The following is a 16,699-nucleotide window of genomic DNA, read 5'->3' on the forward strand; positions in this document are numbered from 1 at the left end:
TGAGAGTGCATACGAAGCTGTAAGTATATTTAATTGAAACCGATTTGAGTACATAAAGCTTTCAAATGAAAGACTGCAAGGCACTTTTGCCATGGTTTTAGCTGGCATTGGGTTGGAAGCGTGTGGCTGAAATGTTTGAGGGAGAAAAAGCAAAAGTAATTTTTCCGAAAATAACTTTCGGTCTTCTTGCCCCAGAACATTTCAGTCTTTGCCCTCACACCCCTAGTTACCTTTGCGGCGGCACACTTTTCGCTGTTTGTTGCCCACTCGCTGTGTCCCTACAACACCTGTTCCCTTTCACTTCCGTGATCGAGATCCGGCTCTGCAGGGTCCTTTCCTTTTTATCCCGTCAACCCCCACTCACAGTATAGTGAACAAAGGTGCGGGGGATGGTCCCGCACCTCTTGCCACCGATTAGGGGATTAGGTCGAACTGTTTTCGGGCGTTGGGAATTTTTGAACGCCTGATAAATTCGCCCAAATCGCCCAGTCAGTCTTTTATTTTCTGACTTGTTGGACGCTTCCTTTTATCTGTATTTGCAACCATTGACTAAGTTACTTATCAAATTCGAGATTGCATTTTATAAGTACACGGAGGTTCGAAACGGGTACCCCACCGCCCCCCAAAAAAAGTAAAAAGTGCATTCACTATAAAAGTTTTCAATATAAAATATTCGAAATACGTGCATTCAAAATACAATATTTCGATACAAAGACATATAACCATGCAAATTCTGCTCAAATTGGATATGAATCAAAAAGGCTTTTTTAGACCGGTTTGTCGCATGACTACAGGCAAACAGGCTAAAATGTAATGCGTCCAAGACCAAGGTTGTCCTATCCAGAGCCCCCTCAACATACACCCAGCGTTTAGGCTGCACGTCCAATATGGGATTTTCCTGTCTTTATGAGCAAAACAATTAGAAATCTTGGGAGTATATATGGATGAAAATCTATCCTTGCAAGCTCTAATGAAGATCTTGCAATCAGCGTGAGTCAGATAACAGATAAAAACCTTAAAAAATGTCTGCTGTATTTAACCTTCACACAGTGTCTCAATCATGAATACGTAAGTTACAGCAAGCATAGAATATTGTAACTCCAATCTACCTAGATCTTCCACAAAGGTCAATAGAGAAACTTCAAGTTTGTATTCACAGCATATTTCAACTAGAATACGCTTGAGACTACACGTAGGTCACAGATTAGACCTGCCCTGAATAAATTACACTGGCTTCTGATGGCAGAGCGAATAAAGTTGAAATTCGATCCAACCATTTCAGAAGGATATTAAACGGGTTCCTTCCCACAACTTGGCTTCAGCTGATAAGCTTTCAGTCCATGCTGTTCAGTTCTTATTGCTATGGAACAATTAACAAAGATTATCCAATATGGACCATCTGTTAACATTTCTAAAAGCTTTGCAAACACCTTTTCCCTGTAAGCTGTCCTCAGCCATTTTGTGGACATCAACTACGATAGTTGAGCATAGCCAGTTCACGATCACTGTTTAAACCAGCTCTGCATCCTAGCCCCACAATGCATTTTGGAGCCCAGGTTGTACTCTACAAATTCCAATAAATAGTCTGGGTCATACATGAAGCAGCACAGATGCTATATATTTTTTTGCATGCCTTACTCTTACGTCCTGTTCCCTTTTCTCCATACAGTATGGGCGTCCCTCGCGAGGGACGGGAGACGGAACCCTTTTCACCAGAAAAAAATCTTCTTTGCCTTTAAATTTAGAGGCACGCGGCGATGCGGCCCTAGGAGCATGCGCTCGCCTGTGTCTGCCCACCGGCGCCACTCCTCATTCGCCTTTTCTGCATCAATGGGAACGGGCCAAATTCACAAATGCTCCTGGGTTTGGCTTCGGCCATGTAACTCCACGTGCAGATGCTACTTCTCTTCTGTCTTTTTATCGTTCAGGTACTCGGTTCTCAGGCGTCGCGCTCCTCCCCGGCGCATGTCGACAGGGATCAGCAGGTGTCCATCCTGCAACTGGCTCTTTCCAACTTCAAACCCTCACGTCCTCTGCCTATGTTGCCTTGGCCCTGACCACAGCTGGCAAGCTCGTACCGCGTGCAACGCACTTTCCTCGAGGTCTCTGAAGACTGACTAGCCAGTTGGAGGGAGGTCTTCCAGAGATCGCCTCCACAGGACCGGAAGGACTCCGTCGATCATCGATCCATGGCCAATGTAGGGCCACTCTTTTTCCAGTGCACCCCGCAAGGAAGACTCCTTCCAAGGATTTGCCCGAGCGGGAGGAACAAGGCTAAGTCAGCTACCAGACTCACGGCCGGGGGTTCTCCGGATCCTTCCGGTGTCAATGCTGAGGGACCGCAAGGTTCTTTTACCGGTGTTACTCCTGAGGCGCAACGCCCTAGTACTGGCATCCTGTCTGAGGGGGTGCCTTCACGCAGCACTACTGGCAGCTCTGCCGAGGGCAATACGCCTTCCAGGTCACGGCCTGAGGTGCAGGATAGGCCTGTTCTCCAGCATGGGGTCTGGCATGGATTCACATGCTCATGAATATTCCCCATCGTCGGGCTGGGAATCCTGGGTAAAAGAAAAAATCACTTTCAGTTTCGTTTCTGAACTGTCTTTCTCCTAATAACCAATCACTGGTCTCTGGGTCATACTGCCCCCAGCCAATGACTGCCTTCTACCTAAGCCCCTCCTCAGGCAGCCATCTTCAGACTTTTACCGCACGTTTAAGTGTTGGGAGTCCTCGTGCTTAGCTCTCAAGCTTTTACTGCTTATTGCATTTTTTCAAAGAGTTTACTCTTACTTTTTCGGTTAAATCGAGCCTCAAGCTCCACTTCTTATTCCGATTAAGGGGGAACCCTTTTTCGGAAATCTCTACGCCCCTCAATGGTGAATTTTTGTCGAATTTCACTTCTTGGAGGATTCCGGAAGATCTTTGAGGCCTACCCCATGTGGACATGTCCGAACACAAAGGAGACTCGATACACGTTGGATCCAATCTGTTTAGGATCTGCCCTGGATGTGGACTACAGAACTTCAAGGAGGATGGGCACTCCCGGTCCTTCTACTACCTGCACTCCGACAAGTAGCACGTGGAGGAGGACTGTGCGTTCTGCAAGGACATGTCTGCTCGTACCATGAAGGACCATCGCAAACGGCTCTCTGACTGGCTGGAGGCGAAAAGCCCGGCGGCAGCTGAGGTTAGGTCCTATGGGAGGGACCCCGACGAGGCGGATGTGGAGAGCGACGGGGGTCCAACGCTCTGGTCGCAACCGCTGCAGCCACCATCGGACAGGTCGGAGGACATCTTGTTGGCCCTGCCCACCCTGTGTTCAGAAATAAGATCGAGGATGCCTTTGCCTCCGGCGGACGATCCAGCAGTGCCTGGACTGTCTGGAAGCCCTTCACCCAAGCGGAGGCGAGTCCATCCGCCTCCATCCTTCACCTCCATCCCCTCCTCCGAGGGACGAGACGGCGACAACGGGGACGGATGACAGTGGCGACGGCGGAGCGGATCTCCTGTCGCCCCCACCCTGGGCTGCCCTCCCACCCCCCGACGAAATTGGCTCGTTTCACGCCATGATCGCCTGGGCCTAAGAGCTTTTTCAGCTATGCCCCGAGCAGCAGAAGGAGGGATTCCTTTATCAGCGACAAGAGGCTAAGAGGAAGACTGTGCTCTCGGTCCCGCTGTTGGACGACATCTGTGATGAGGGGCTGGCCCTCCGCAAGAACCCATCCTCTGCCCCGGCGAAGAGAGACCGGTACGAGAAGTAGTACCAGGTCCCAGACTCGGCACCAATGTGCCTCAGAGCGCTGCCATCTCCGGACTCAGTGGTCTCCGCGGCTGCCAAGAAGAAATCTGCTGGGACGACGGCATCGACTTCCCTGCCGGACAGCGAGGGGAAGAAGCTGGATACAATAGGACGTCGGGTCATTTAGTCGGCGACCATTAAAGCGGCCAACGCTCTCGCGGCTCGCTATGATTAGGGAGCTGTGGTTTAAAATCGCCCCCCTCCTGGACTTCCTCCCGGACGACAAGAGGGCAGAGGCCCTTGAAATCTTACAGGTAGGCGAGGTGGCTTCGGACCACGCCATTATGGTGGCCACGGACATCGCCGACACTGGCTTCGGCCAGATGGGCAACAGCGGTTGCCTTTGCCGGCGTGGCTGGCCCAGGGCCACGACTTCCGTCAGGACGTTCAGACGAGGGTACTGGACATGCCCTTCGATGGGAACAACTTGTTCGGCAAGGCAATAGACTAGTCACTGCAGGCCATCAAGACAGACACCGAGACGGCCCGTGCCTTGGGCTCGCTCCATCGACGGCCGTCCTTTCGGCCCTCCGGAGGCAAATCACAACGTTCCACCAAAGGATTCGGCGCTGGCTCTTCCTCATACCGTCAGGCTGCCTGCTCTTCGTCGCAGGAAGCCTACAGAGGCCGCAACAAGGCTGGCGGACATAGTCGTCGTTAATGGACTCAAGGCGGTAAGGCCTCGGCGAAGCAGAACTGAACTGGCCGTGACATCGGGCCCCCACCCGAGCACCCCGGTGGGAGGCCGGCTGGCGAACTTCATCGGCGCGTGGAAGTCCATCTCCACCGACCGTTGGGTGCTGGATGCCCTGGCCCACGGGCACACTCTGAAGTTCCAAAGGAAGTGTCCGCGTTTCCCACCCCTTGGCCAGGAAAGAAAACCACATTCCTCAACTACTTCTGGAGGTACGAGCAATGCTAAAAAAGAGCGTGATAGAGCTTGTCCCAAAGAGGCTCTGGGGCTCTGGAGTGTATACTCACGGTACTTCCTCGTTCGAAAGAAGACCGGCGGCTGGCGGCCCATCCTAGATCTCTGCCACCTCAACAAATACATAAAATCCCAGAAATTCTGGATGGTCATCCTTCAACACGTGCTGGGACAGCTGGAAGAAGGGGACTTCCTGTCGTCGCTGGACCTGGAGGATGCCTACTTCCACATCCCCATTCACAAGGGGCACCAAATGTTTCTGCGCTTCGTGGTCCAAGGACGGGACTACCAGTTCAGGGCCCTCCCCTTCAGTCTGAAGTCGGCCTCAAGGGTCTTCACAGAGTGCCTGGCACTGGTGGCGGCGCGGCTACGCCTGCAGGGGACCCATGTCTACGCTTAGCTGGACAGCTGTTTGTGAACTTTGGCTCTGTGAACCAAGGGAAGGCCCTCTCCAAGGCTTCCATTTCCAGGTGGCTCTCTGGCTGCATCACCCATTGTCACCGGTTTGCAAACCGACCGTTGCCTGGCCGTCCGAGAGCCCATTCGACCAGAGGGATTGCTGCAACAACGGCGTTCCTGTCTGGTGTGCCCCTGCTGGACATCTTCAGGGCTGCTATGTGGAGGTCAACGCACACCTTCACGAGATTCTACTGCGTCGACTGGGATTCTAGGGAGGAGTCCAGAGTCGGCCAGGCAGTGCTGCGCAACCTGTTCGCGTGAAGGTGAGCCTGGTGAGGAGATAAGAGATACTTAATGTTGAGTTGTTGAAATCCTTAATGTTGAGCCTTGCCACCTCCCGTGGTTGTGCATGTGTGTACTGCTATGTATTCTTGTATTCATGAGCATGTGAATCCATGCCAGACCCCATGCTGGAGAAGGAACAAGTTACTTACCTTTAACTGTTGTTCTCCAGCATGGGTCTGGCATGGATTCACATGCGAACCCAACCGCCTACCCCTCTGCGGCTCTTCTCTTGGTCCTACTGCCACTTTACGTGCTACCAAATCTGAAGATGGCTGCCTGAGGAAGGGCTTAGGTAGAGGGCAGTCATTGGCTGCGGGAAGTATGACCCAGAGACCAGTGATTGGTTAATAGGAGAAAGACAGTTCAGAAACGAAACTAAAAATGATTTTTTCTTTTACTGAGGATTCCCAACCTGACGACGGGGAATATTCATGAGCATGTGAATCCATGCCAGACCCATGCTGGGGAACAACAGTTACTGGTAAGTAACTTGTTCCTTGTTCCAACAACAAGCGTCTTGGACGGGGCTGGTTCCAGGGAGCAGGCACCATGACTTCGGCACGTGGCATGCAGCTCGTCAAAATGGCCGCTGCACCAGACAAGATGGCTGCTCATCCAATACCCCCTCTTGCGGAGCAGGTAGAGGAAAGAGTAACAATGTGGGACTGGTGTCAGTAGGGTGTGTGGCCTACAGTTTATCCATCAGCAGCACAGGGCAGGTTTCTCCTGCATCCCAGGCAGTATGCCCTGGTCCCAGCTGCCCTTGGCCACTCCGTCAATATCACCTGCCACCTCTTCAGCCTCCAAAGACGGGTTCTTCGAAAGGTTCCTGGTGCTGATTTGAACTCCCCAGAGGGGCGTGCCATCCTCAGGGATGCCATCAGAGATATGCTCCCTCAGGTTACCCCACCTGCACCCATAGTCATTCCTCCGATGGCTCTGGTGCCACAGGATTTCCTGCCTCCCACAGTACAGCCGGTTCCACACCAGCCTCCGCAGCAGCCACTTGCTCCGGTCTCCTCTCTGCAGCCCACGGCACCCAGCACTCCTCCACCAGCTCCGGACCCCGAGCCTGGTGGAAGAGGAGGATGACCCCGACACGCCAGCCTCAGCCAGGGCCTTCCACGAACGCCTTGCAGGTTTGGCAGGGTATTTGGGCCTTCCTCAGCCCGAGGTAGAGCAGCCTGAGGAGGGGGTCTTAGCAGAAGTCCTCACCATAAGACCCCCTACCAAAACGGGGTTCCCGATGCAGAAAGACTTAGTTGCCCTGGCCAAGAAGGGGTGGCTCAAGCCACACTCGGCCCAGCCTGTCACTCGGCGCCTCGAAACCAAGTACAGGCAGGTGGTGGGCGACACACTCTTGCTTTCAGCGCATCCTCAACCGCACTCTTCTGTCACTCTATTCCAAGCCTCAGTTGTCCTCTGCCACCTTGTCCTCAACGCTGCTAGGCAAGGAGTAGAAGATCTTGGAGGCGTACGGGAAGAAGCTGTACTCCAAAGCCGCCTTGCACCTGCTGCAGGCCAACGCAGATGCCATGTTGGCAGCCACTAACCAAGGGCTCTGGCGGGAAATGGCGGACTTCCTCCCAGAACTTCCGGCACAGAGCCAAGCGCACTTCAAGGTGGGACTAAGAGAATCCAGGCTGGTAGCGCAGGACTTTATGGAATCCACCATGGCCCACATCGATACCTCTGCCCGGGCCATCTGCATTGCCACGGACATTAGAAGGACGGCCTGGCTCCGGGCTACTAAGATTAATCCCTATGTCCAGGAACGCATATTGGACCTTCCCTTCGAGGGCAGTGTCCTCTTCCACTCCACCACAGATGAGGAATTGGATAAAAAGAACAGCTTGCAAACCGCAAAGTCTTTATTCTTACAAAGGCAACGCCCAAGGCCTGCACCCAGTCGCAGCAACTCTCTGACAAGGGGCGGGCGTTTGGCGGGTTCTGAGGCTTCCAAGAACGGAGGTCCAGACAACCGAATCGTTCTCTGAGTCAGAATTGGAGGAAACAACATAGGGGGAGGGAGGGTGATGGAGGGGGGGGGGGGGGCGGACAAGGGGTTTTTTCAATCCCCCTCCTCTGCAACAGCCTCAGAGGGAAAAAAGGCGTGACACACCCCTTCGAGGCCACGTTTCTCCGGTGGGGGGCAGGCTTGCCATTCACATGCAATTTTGGCACCAACATTTTTCGGGCCCCTGGATCCTTTGTCGTCGCCACGGGGGTACCATCTACTGGCTCCTCCCCTTGTCTCCCACAGATTGGGACAGCAACTCTGCTGGCAGAGATCCGGTGTTAGGCAGAATCCTGTGCAGTGCCCTTAGGGACCACTACACACAATTAAGACTACAGGTGGCAATACAAGTTTTACCTTTGGTACAAGCCTGTACTACTATGTTAAAGTGGTAGCAGTAGCGGAGCAGCCAGCCTTATCTCAAGAGTATATGAGCAGTAGCAGAGTTTACACAAAGGGACCACAATTATTGTGACTCAAGCAAACACTGACTCAAGGTTTCAGGTAAAAAATATAAGAACATTTATTTTTAAACCATTTGTTATCAACACAACACTTTTATTAATTCAAAAATCACACTTAAAATATTCTACAACTAACCAATTCACTTTGTACGGTATACTTCAAGGTAAGTACCCTGTGTTTTTGCTGACCGGTGTTGTGAAACAAAAGACGTTACCGGGAATACACTTGCGATCACTATTTGACAGTAATGACAGTTCGGTCTTACTAAAGAAACGCATATCCGCGGCAAGAAATGTTACCAGGGCAAAACACACTTAGCACCTGAGATACCCAGAGAGAGTTGGGGGCCAAATTCATAGGCAATACTTTTGTCAATGCAGACAGAATCAGAGAACACTCTTAGACAGAAATTCAAAAGTCAATAGGCCGGAGCCAGTGTCAAGTGGAACTGGGTTCCTGTTGTCGAGGATCACACAGTCGGATAGTTCAAGATTCAACGTAGCCAGGAGTACTTGGATATTGTCAACAGAGGAAACAAAAATTATAAGAAGGAGTGAAGACAAGGGAAAGCCTTGGAGGCTGTTAGGCAGAAACCTGTGCAGTTCCCTTGGGGACCACTGCAAAAGATTTAGGACTACAGGTGTTGGCAGTAAACCCACTTGGTAGCAGTCTGTACCACCCAGATGTACCTGGTAGCTGTGGCTGAGCAGTCAGACTTCCCTCAAGAAGAGTTAGGCAGTATTTAAAGTATACACAATAGGCACTCAGATACAATAGCACAAGCAAACACTGACCAGAGCTTTGGTATCAAGGTATATAATTATTTATTTAAAAACACACTATTTGAAACACTCCTGCACTAATATTGTAAATCGCTCTAAACACAGTTACTATTATTATATATACATCCCTTATTCCTTATCAAACAAGTCTTAGTTAACACCACTTATTTCCAGACAGAGGTGAGCGCTTAACTATAGATGGCACTCCAATAAGTTATCGAAAAAGGCAGAATGTAGGAATACACCACACTAATACTTAGGAACTCTTAAGCAAGGCAGGAAAGTCAAAAGTTACTTGTGAGCCAAAGTCCATAGGCCGGGCCCACTCTTGGAGAGAGCAGGGCACAAATGTACCCAAGATCACACAATGACAACAGGCTTAAAAAGTCTTGCAGGGAGTTCAGAGAGGTTTTAGTTAGGCTCAGAAAAGTTTAGCCAGGGTGTCCCAGGCTAACCCAGGTTCGAAAGCCGGGGGCTAAATCTACCCCGTACAGTCGGTTGCAAGGGAAGCCAGGCGGAACATGGTACCTTAGGTGGAAAGGATCCTCCAGCGGGGCAGTTGTTCCTGGCAGCGATTGCAAGACGCGGCGTTGTCCAGAGGAAAAGAAGATCTCGACGTGGAGGAAAGATGAAGGTCGTTGCACTGCTAGGGAAGAAACCAGCCGCAGAGTGTTCCGGTTAAAGGTACTACCCTTTGATTCCCTGTAGTGGTAAAACGTGGTATCCCGGTTGCTGGGGTGCTTGGCAAAGGCAAGGCGGCCACGAGATGTTCCAAAGAGCGAAAAAGGAAACAGACTCGTTATCCCCACCAGTCGAAGGAAGAAGACTCTCCGGGCTGGAGATCTCCTCTGTCGTTGGGAAAAGTGGTGAGACGGTTCAGCAGGGCTCCACCAGTGGTGTCGTAGCAGGTCGGCTCAGCTTCTCCCTCGTCGGATTCTTAGGTCCTGTGGCGACTTCTAAAGTTCCGGTCCCCAAAGCCCTGCTTTTATGCAGAAAACCCCCATTCACTCAGCCTAGCTGTCACTCAAACATGCTAAGTGGTGAGCCGGCCGGCTCACCACTTGGGCCAATCAGGACGGAGTGCGACTTGAGTTGCCTAGGCAACTCAGTCCAGGGTGCCTAAATCCCCTTGCACTCCTAAGTACCCCAGACAGAGTGGCACCACTTTGGAGGGCTTCTGTGGAGCAAAGGGCTCGACTTGGGTTGGAGTCACAGAAGCGAACACAAATGCCGTTTTAGAACCGAGTTCTGGCAAAAAATACCAACCGGAGAATTAATATTAAATAAATAAACCGGCGGTATGTTCGAGGCTATAGGAATTAAATAATTAAAGTTGGTAGCCTCGAACAATGGGAAATCCCATAGGGATATATTCGCGGTCAAATATAAAAAGTAGTATCCACTGCCACCAGCCAAAACTCGATCAGGGGGGACGGAGACGTGCCCCCTTGACTAACAGACCCTGGGGCAGTCGAATTGCCCCGGCCAGTACGTCCACAATATGATGGTTTGTACTGGTTCTGTTCAGAATTTAAGACTAGTAAAGTCAATGGTACTTTACATGCCCTGGGAGACAGAAGTCAGTCCCAGGGCATGGAGTCTATACTGGGGGGTCACTATGACACCCCTGTGTTACTGCACTGAGGGTGCTGTGTAACACACATCACAAAAACACATGAAGCCCTATGGAGTAAAAGACCCCATAGCCCATTAAACACATCTAGAGTCAAAAACACCCTCAAATCATGTCCAGGAGTGAGGGTAAAAGAGTCTCACTCTTGGCAGGAGAATAAAATAAACCCCAAAAATCCAACAAAGCTGCTGGGGACTCACTAGGTTAGGAAATTCAGCCTAAACAGAGAATTCACCCTAACAGAAGCGAAGAAAAGGAATTCACCCAAATTTTTCGAGCAGAACAGTGTCTTGTTCAAAGAAGAAGCTGGTGCCACGGCAGTTGTTCCTGGTAGTTTCCTGCAGACCCACGGTTCCTGGAGCTTCGATACGAAGGAGGACATCTAGAGGGGTCTGCACCTCACAGGGATGAAGCCGGCAGCAGCGACGGTGAATAAAAGGTGCGCTCCTTTAAAAAAACAGGAGAGGCTCTTCAGATGGCTATCCGAACCACTACAGCAGTGTGCAGCGATTTCGACCACGAAGAGGATCCTCTGGCTGTAGAAGATGGGCTGGTTATCCCCACCAAGCTCAAGGGAAGAAGACTCCGGACTGGATCTCCTCTGGTCGTCGAAGGGTAGATGGCTCCGGACTGCAGCAAGGCTTCACCGGGACAGGATAGTTGCAGCAGTCGACGTCTTCTCTGCTTCTCTTCGGTTCCTTGTAGTTCCAGTGGCGACTCTGACTTCCAGCCCAAGAGACCTGCCTTTTACGCGAAAATCCCCCATTCACAAAGCCTGGCTGTTGACCAGCCCGGACAACCACCTCAGCCAATCATGAAAAAGTGCGACTTGGGTTTCCTAGGATACCCTGTGCAGGGGGTGACTACACCCCTCCCTCACATTCAGCCCACCTAGACACCCAGGAGCCTAGAGGAGGGCTTCTTGGCAGAAGCCCGCCAAAAGACAGTGAACAAAGAAGGCAAACCTGGTTTGCCGCGAACAGTAAAACACAAGAAGGAGTTTAACAAAAAGAAGTGGCGAATAAAACGCACCGCCAAAAGTAAAAGTATTTGGTCAAGCGGGTTTAAGTTCCAGGCTTATATAATAGCCTAAAACAATACCACGTGTTAGGGAGAATTCTCTGTTTAGGCTGAATTTCCCTCCCTAGTGAGTCCCCCAGCAGCTTTGCTGGATTTCTGGGGTTTATTTTTTTCTCCTGCCAAGAGTGAGACTCTTTTACCCTCACTCTTGGACATGTTGAACTGTGTTATCTTGGACAAACCTTGTGTTGAATGGGCTATGGGGTCTTTTACTCCATAGGGCCTCATGTATTTTTGTGATGTGGGTTACACAGCACCCTCTGTGCCGTGACCCAGGGGTGTCCTAGGGACTCCCCAACATAGACTCCATACCCTGGGACTGACTACTGTCTCCCAGGGCATGTAAAGTCACCAAAGACTTTGCTAGTCTTGAATCCTGAACAGAACCAGTACAAACCATCATATTGTGGACGTACTGGCTGGGGCAATTCGATTGCCCCAGGGTCTGTTAGTCGAGGGGGCACGTCTCCGTCCCCCCTGATCGAGTTTTGGCTGGTGGCAGTGGAAACTACGTTTTATATTCGACCGCGAATATTTTCCTATGGGATTTCCCATTGTTTTAGGCTAACACATTTAATTATTTATTTACGGTAGCCTTAAACATACCACCGGTTTATATATTTATTTTTATAACTCCGGTTGGGACTTTTTGCCAAAACTTGATTCTAAAATGGCGTTGGTGTTCGCCTCTGTAACTCTGACCCAAAGTGGAGCCCTTTGTTCCACTTTTGGCGGGCTTCTCCACAGAAGCCCTCCAAAGTGGTGCCACTCTGTCTGGGGTACTTAGGAGGGGTGGAGGGGGATTTAGGCACCCTGGACTGAGTTACCTTGGTAACTCAAGTCGCACTCCGTCCTGATTGGCCCAAGTGGTGAACCGCCCGGCTCACCACTTAGCATGTTTGAGTGACAGCTAGGCTGGGTGAATGGGGGTTTGCTGCATAAAAGCAGGGCTTTGGGGACTGGAACTTCAGAAGTCGCCACAGGACCAAGAATCCGACGAGGGAAGAGCTGAGCCGACCTGCTTCGACGACACCACCCGGTGGAGCCCTGCTGAACCGTCTCACCACTTTTCCCGACGACCGAGGAGAACTCCTAACAGAGTGGCTCCTTCCCTTGACTGGTGGGGACAACCAGTTTTCGCCTTCTTTTCGCTCTCGAGGTATCTCGTGGCCGCCTTGCCAGTGCCAAGCACCCCGGCAACCGGAACCCCACCACTTTTACCCCAAACCACGAAAGTCGGTACAACCCTTCAACCGGAGGACTCCGCGGCTGGTTTCTTCCCGGGCAGTGCAACGACCCTCTTCTTCTGCTCTTCAGCGAGAACTTCTTTCTCCCCTGACCGACGTCGAGCCCTGCTGCCACTGCCTGGAACAACTGCCACCGCTGGAGGATCCTTTCCGCTTAAGGTACCGTGTTCCGCCTGGCTTCCCTTGCTACCGACTGTACGGGGTAGATTTAGCCCCCGGCTTTCGAACCTGGGAGTGCCTGGGACACCCTGGCTAAACTTTCTAAGCCACTCTACACTCTTTCTAACTCTCTGCAAGACTTTGAATCCCTAATAGCAGTGTGATCTTGGGCACATTTTCGCTCCGGCTACTCTAAGAGTGGGCCCTGCCTAGTGACTTTTGCTCACCTGTACTTCTTTGAACCTATTGCAAGTGTTCTGGATCTTAGAGTGGTGTGTTTAACCCATTTCTGCTTTTTTCTCTCCCTTTCTTGGAAACTACTAGAGTGTCATCTAACGTTAAGCACTCACCTCTGTTTTAATTAAGTGGTGTTAACCTAGAGTTGTCTAGATAGGAGAAAGGATTGAATCTACTTTCGTTATAACTGTGTTTGAAGTGTTTACTATATTTTGCTAGAGTGTTTTTAACTTATGTGTATTTTAAATAAATAACTATATACTTTTGAAACCAAGCTCTGGTCAGTGTTTGCTTGTGCTATTGTGTTTTGGTACCTATTGTGTATACTTTGCATACTGCCTAACTCTTCTTGAGAGAAGTCTGACTGCTCAGCCACAGCTACCAGGTAAATCTGGGTGGTACAGACTGCTACCAAAGGGGTTTACTGCTCTACCTGTAGTCTTAAATCTTTTGCAGTGTTCCCCAAGGGAACTGCACAGGTTTCTGCCTAACACTGGTGTACAGCGGTGGGATTTGTATTGAGTATACATTTTATTGTGCTTTAGATACCTTAGTGCAACTAACCACAAAGCTTAGCACTGAAAAAGTAAAACCTCTAACATGTCAGTTATAGAAAGCTATAGTCAAGAGTCCCTTGCAGCCAAAACTGCTGATTGTTTAAGAGTGCTCTGTAAACATAAGGATCTCCTGACTAAGGGCAAGAAAATGGAGCTGATTGAAAGATTGTTAGCTAACCAAAGTCTGGGTGATGGTTCAGAGGAACCTACCACTCCAGCAACTGTAGATGACAGTGTTGAAATTAACATGGAGCAAAATGTTGATGATTCTGAGGAAGAGTCAGAAGAGGAGGGTGAGGCTGTTGTAACTGTCCCCCCTAGGCCTCTGCCTGCTCTACCTGCTGTGCCTACTGGACCTTTACCAGGTCCCACATTTAGTCCTCAGTACTTTGAACTGGAGAAAATGAAGCTAGAATTGGAGTATAAGAAACTTAATGCTCAAACTGACAAAGAACTAAGGCTAAGGGAAATGGAGCTCAAGTATGACTTAGAAATGAAGAAATTATCTGTTGAGAATGTTTCTCTCTCTGGCTCCTCTAGAAGTTCCAGTCCTAAAAGACCCCGGATGCCTAAAGAATTGGTTGGTATGTATGAGCCTAAGTTGGATGTGTTGGATTGGTTGTCTCTGTTTGAATATAATCATGGGCTCCAGAACATCACAGGAAATGACTTACTCACCTGGTTGTTCTCTAGGCTTCCCCCTGTTGCAACTGATGTGGTAATGGAGATGGGGGAGGAGGATAGGAAGGACTATGAATGTGTGAAACTAGCTTTGATAGCTATGTTTGGGAAGACCCCTTCCCAGTATCTTAAGAGGTTTAGGAACCTCAAAAAGCATGATGGTACCCCTTGGGCTACCTGGGTGAGTGAATGTTTGAAAAACTTAGAGGGATGGATTAAGGGTTACAAGGTGAACACTTATGAAGGTATGAAGAATTTGTTTATGTTGGAGACTATTTATGATGCCTGCTCTCCTGAGCTCAGACAACACTTGGCTGATTCCAAGGAATTAGATTCCCGGAAACTGGCTAGGGCTGCTGACTTGTGGGTTGCCAACAGGGCCACTCACAAGGATTCTGGGGTAACTCAGAAGAAGGATGGGGAGAAACAGCCAAAAACAGACTCCAAAGAGAATTCTAATAGTTCCTATCCCAAAGAGGGCCCCAAACCACAAAATAACCAGGGTAAGCCACATGGGAAACCTAGTCAGGCTACTGTACCTTCTGGCCACAAGCCAGAAGGAGGTCAGAACAAGCCACCCTTCCAGAGAGCATTTGGACAATGCTATGTCTGTCAGGGTACTGACCATATCAAAGGAGATCCCAAGTGCAAGGGTAAACCTGCAGGGATCAGCACAGTCTCCTTAGCCTTCACTCCTGAGGATGAAGTACAGATGGCTAGTGCCCACTTTGAACTCTTTGCTGAAGAACCCTTGGGTCTTCAAGCAACTGTAAACTTAGAGCCTATGGGTCTGGTTAGTCCCCAGAATAGGGTTGTGTATAACTCCCTACCTGTTAACTCTAAGGTGTATTATGTGGACAGTGTTCTTGTCAATGGCCAGGATACTCCTGCCAGGAGAGACACTGGGGCCAGCAGAACAGTAGTGGATGAAAGCTTCTTTCAACCTGAGGATGTGGCCAAAGCACCCAAAGGTCCCACTAAGATGTCTGGAGGCCCTGTCCAAATGGTTCCTATTCTACCAGCCCTCATTCAGTGTAACAACATGACAGTGAGGATCCCTGTCAGTGTTCAGACTGAGGTACCTGGGAAGGTCCTGTTGGGGAATGACCTAAGAACTCTAGGAGTAGTGTCACATACCCCCAGGCCTCCCAGTATGGAGAAGCAGAACTTAACCAAATTGGCTAGAAAGGCTACCTTGAAGGACCCTTCTAAGCCTGTGGGACCCTCTACTGAGAACCCCACTACAAGCCTTGGGTTTAGTAAGTTGACCTCTGACCCAGGCACCTTTCAGGATAGTATGCTAGGAACATGGGAGCCCCAACCAAGCTCCATCCTTGTTCCGCTAGTCTCAGAGTCTCTGACTCACCCTACTTCTGAGGAAGAGGTGGATAGACCAACTAGGCCCCTATCTGGACCTGAGAGAACTGGTAATTCTCAGTGCTGGTGGAAAACCAGAAAAGAAAAGTCTAAGGCCAAAAACCTTCAGACTGTTGGACCTTCTACTGAAGACCCCAACTCAAATCCTAATATTAGGGGGGAAACTCCTAAAATAGGTAAGGGTAGATCTAAGAGGAAGGGGAAGCAGGTACATTGCCTAACCCCAACCCCTCCAACCAAGAGGCCTAAGACCCAACCTGCTCCCACAAGAGAGGTGGTGAGGAACCTTGGAGGCCCCTCTAGATCTAAGGGAATCCTTTATAAGGACCCCTTCAAAAAGCCTAACATAGGTTCAGAAGTTGTACCAACTTCTGAGGGACTGGTCAACCAGATCCCCTATAACAAAAAGACTGATGTTCCTCAAAGGGTTTGTAGGTCCTTTAGCTTGCAAAAGAAAACCTTTGAGTTCTCCCTTAAGCATAGGTCAGGGTGTCACCATCAAAATGCTGATGGACTCTCTAGGATGTATATCATCGACTAGAGGTATGAGGTTCATCCGGGAGTGGATTAAATCCTCCTGTCCCTTAGTCTGGGGGGGGCGAGTGTTAGGGAGAATTCTCTGTTTAGGCTGAATTTCCCTCCCTAGTGAGTCCCCCAGCAGCTTTGCTGGATTTCTGGGGTTTATTTTTTTCTCCTGCCAAGAGTGAGACTCTTTTACCCTCACTCTTGGACATGTTGAACTGTGTTATCTTGGACAAACCTTGTGTTGAATGGGCTATGGGGTCTTTTACTCCATAGGGCCTCATGTATTTTTGTGATGTGGGTTACACAGCACCCTCTGTGCCGTGACCCAGGGGTGTCCTAGGGACTCCCCAACATAGACTCCATACCCTGGGACTGACTACTGTCTCCCAGGGCATGTAAAGTCACCAAAGACTTTGCTAGTCTTGAATCCTGAACAGAACCAGTACAAACCATCATATTGTGGACGTA

The 16,699-nt window shown here is 50.1% G+C and overlaps 1 protein-coding gene across 28 annotated transcripts in view; it reads left to right on the top strand.

Moving 5' to 3' along the window:
• DLG1 (discs large MAGUK scaffold protein 1) overlaps positions 1–16,699 on the top strand; it is a 2,685,689-nt gene that overhangs the window by 1,785,729 nt on the left and 883,261 nt on the right. The window lies entirely within an intron of this gene.

Source organism: Ambystoma mexicanum, chromosome 10 (genome assembly GCF_040938575.1).
Source record: "Ambystoma mexicanum isolate Mex_15411 chromosome 10, UKY_AmexF1_1, whole genome shotgun sequence".
NCBI lineage: Eukaryota > Metazoa > Chordata > Amphibia > Caudata > Ambystomatidae > Ambystoma > Ambystoma mexicanum.